Here is a 3,934-nt window from a genome sequence, read left to right on the forward strand (position 1 = left end):
CAAGACGTAAGTAATATGTAATAAATAGTGTTATGTATATACAGTTGAGTTATTGCACATAGAATTGGTATTGCACAGTGGTGGTCCATAGAGGAAGTGGGGGGGGGGGTTGTGTTATCTGTGCATGTGTGAGTTCAGGGTGGTTATCGCTTTGGGGAAGAAACTGTTTTTGAGTCTGTGGGTTTTTGTGTTGATGCATTGTGTTCATGACGAAGGACTTCCGACTACTACTTAGAAAACCACCGAAAATTCTTCATGCTCTGTCTTATTTAGCCCCATAATGCCAGGAACTGCTCTTTGTCTCTTATATTCGATACACATAACTTAAACTTCACATCACAGTGATGTTTAATTCATGCAGTACATAAAGAAAAGCATGAATAAATGGGTGGAAATACATCTCATTCAGACGCTTCTAAATTAATGAAAACCACTAAAATCCTGTTCTCGCACCAAATGAAACATGAAGTTGAAATGAACACTAAACACCAGGTTGTGCTGGTGATGCGAGAGATGTTTTTAAAAGGTTTCATTTGTAGGCACTTTGGAGTTTATGATTATAATTGCAGAAAGCAATTAATGAGTTCTTGTGCTTTTCCTTGGTGTTGGAGGTAACCACAGCGCAGCCAAGAATAGTGCTCAGAGACATTGTCTTGCTGGTGGATTGCTCAAACAGTATTGGCAGTAGTAACTTGCCCTGCGTGAGAGAATTCATGATCAGTGTTATCAACCACCTGCATGGACATGTCTCGTGCAGTTTGCTGACCATCCAAAAGTAGAATTTTACTTGAACACCTACCACACCAGACAAAAAGTTATAGACAAACTGCCTCAGCTGATGCTAACTGGAGGCTCAGTTGTGAATACAGGAGCTGCTATAAGTTATACCCTAAAAAACATGTTTTCTTCCACTAATTGTGGACCTAATACTGTGGCCACAAGATCTGCTGGATTCGGTGATAAATTATGTTTTCTTTTTAATAGTTACTTCAAGCTTGGGGATAAAGCCCACAGACAGACCATGAATCCTTTGAACCATAAAGAACCTGTAAATAATTTTACCTTATCTGGAAACTGCTTCTCCATGTAGCTCTGCACTGTGTAACAAACAGGTGTTTGATCAGACTTTTCTTTTTGGTCATTTTGATTCAGATGATGACATAACATTCACAGGACTGTTGCACTATAGAGCATATTAAACCTAGAAGTTTTACCTGTTTTACCTTTACCTTGGACACCCGACCCAAAATCCATAAAGTGAGTTTTGCGCTGCCAGCACTCCTGCTAAACAACCTTAAAAGGATGTGACTCACTATGTCTCTGTATGCTGAAAAAGTATGTAAACATAAGTTTAACTTCACTGGAGGAGGATCATTTTTTCCTTCTGATTTTTGCAGTTACCAGTGGTAATTCTTTTCAGTACATATGTAACACCCTATCTGGCCACAATGTGGCAGTGTTCCCAGTCAAATTTTACACACAGAAGCTTGTATGTAAATCTTGAAGTATCCAAAAGATGAAACAGAGAAAGTGTTTCATTTTGTCTCCTGGTTAACATGGTTACTGCACTTTTCTCTTTTTCCCACGGTTACAGTATTGAGTGTCCCTGCCTCTTTTGCACAAGACCAAGGTTCGATTCCCTGATTGAGAGATACTCCTTGTCTTTCTCAACCTTTAGAAAAGCAGAGTGCACACTGTGTGTAAGTCTTGAGGTAGGTTGGTGTTTCAGGGAATAGATTGTCAGGAATAGATCGTCTTTCTGTGCTTGGTTTTCTCTACAGTGTAAGAATATAAAAATACAGATGCAATAAAATTGGTCTTAATTTTAAGCACATGAAAACAGCACAAGCTGCATTTGTATGTCTTTGTCTTTTTACTATGCACTTTATTAACACAGGACACTCAACCCTCATTAGACTAAGCACATAACAGACATCTATTGAATAAAACACATTTATAGTTTGCTACTACTTCTACATACATGAGAGATTAAGGCCAACACCTGTAAATATCTTCCCCTTTTCAACTGCCAAATTCTTCTTTTCATTCTCATAAAAAAAAAACCCAACTACATAACAGCTATATTTTCCTGCCACAGCTGGAACCCAGTATGAAAATGGTGTTTAGATTGAATTACGAAATATAGTAAATAATAGAGCAGGGTGATATGGCCAAAAATATTTATCACGATATATATTTGAAAATTTGCGATAACGATATAACTGACGATATAATTGATGCGAGACAAAATACAACTCCACAACATTACTAGCGCAAAAAGACAACCTTCCATTTATTTTCACTTAAACAAGAAGCTGGTTTTTATGTACATTAAAGCTTTATAAAAATTTAACAGTGCAAATGCAAATTCCTTGCTTAAAGTTTAACCAAAAGGCATTTCCAGTAGAAATGGGCTGACATATCCTGAGCATAACCATGTATAATATCCACTGAAGTTAAAAAGAGGTGCTTTGCAACATTAAACTGCAGCGTGCAGTACGTATTTTTCTGACCATAAGGTGCACGGGATTATAAGGCACATTAAGCGAAACAAAGCAGTCAGATAAATCAAACTTTATTAAACTCATTCTTCTTGCTTCCTTCACTTCTGTACCATTGATTCATTAATGTTGAATTCTCTGGCAGCTGCATGTTGTTGCAGTATATTAATGACTAACCTCGTATTGTGGATGGATTATCTCAGTTGTTCTCCTGACTGAAGTTTGGTCCGTTTACAGCATCCTGCCATGCGATTGCATTTGTCTCTAACTATCAGGAACTTTAACGTTAACTTTTATAAGTGGAAAAGTGTTAGTGTTCGTCCTCCAGCTTCACTGTGTTTATGTTATGCTAACGTAGCTGTGTCGCTAGCGATCACATAGCACATCATTATATAGCAGCTAGCCCAACTTCAGTAACCCTACAAACGTCACTGCTGTTTAGTTTCCTGTCTTCATTTATGTTGGAAGTGATAGCAGAGCTGTACGTTTGATTTTTTTCAGAAATCTCTGTCAGAACATGCAATATCATGCTTAGGTAACTAGCGAAACTAGCGAGCTAACTTCCGCTAGCTCCCTGCTAACTTCTAACTCCGTTAAATGTAATAAATTTTGTTTTCATGGATGTCTGGAAGTTAAACTTCATAGTTACACCTGGTAAAGCAGCAATGCTGATCGTTTAATTAAAGATGACAGAATTTAGACAGTTTTTAACTCTCAGTGATGCTGCAGTGTTGTTTGACCTGAAGCATACAGAGTTTAGGACCCAGATTACTCCCAGATTTAAGAGCCTCTTAGTCCGACAAATACGACAATAACAATGGCCGCTTGCATGTTCTGCAAAAAAATGTGCTTTGTCGTGTATCTGACGGACAAACACCAAACCAGTTCCACATCACTGAAGTTCCACCATTTTTACAAACCAATTCTAGTTCATCTGATTCACTCAACAATCGGCCATGTGCGTATGAAAACAAAGGCACTGCGCATGCGCGTTTTACTCATATTCTATCGCGATATTTCATTTTCCTATCTGTGGTATCGCAAGAAATAAGTGGTTATATAAATATGAGTATACATAATAGTTATTATTCATAGATACCTACATCCTAAGTTCCTGTTAATCTTCTGAAAGAAACAGAATGAATGTGTTGTTACAATGGTAATGCCAGGAGAGGCAGTATTAGTTCTGTGTTACATTAATGTGTAAGGAAGTGGAAGAAGAGTGTGTCCTGTAGGAGGCAGTAGAAAATGGATGCTCATGTTCTGTACATGCCCTGAAAGTAAGGTTCAGTAAACCAGTGCAACGATACCCCGGTGTAAGGCTCAGTTATTGTATTTTTATTTTTTGAAGATGCAACATCTTTTTGGCGACGAGGACGTTTAGGGGGAAGGAGTTTGGGCGATCGGACTGAAAGAAAAGAGAAGAAAATAAA

This window comes from Rhamphochromis longiceps, linkage group LG16, assembly GCF_057381845.1.
Source record: "Rhamphochromis longiceps isolate RC_006_pf linkage group LG16, R_longiceps_female_GT1.1, whole genome shotgun sequence".
Taxonomy (NCBI): Eukaryota; Metazoa; Chordata; class Actinopteri; order Cichliformes; family Cichlidae; genus Rhamphochromis; species Rhamphochromis longiceps.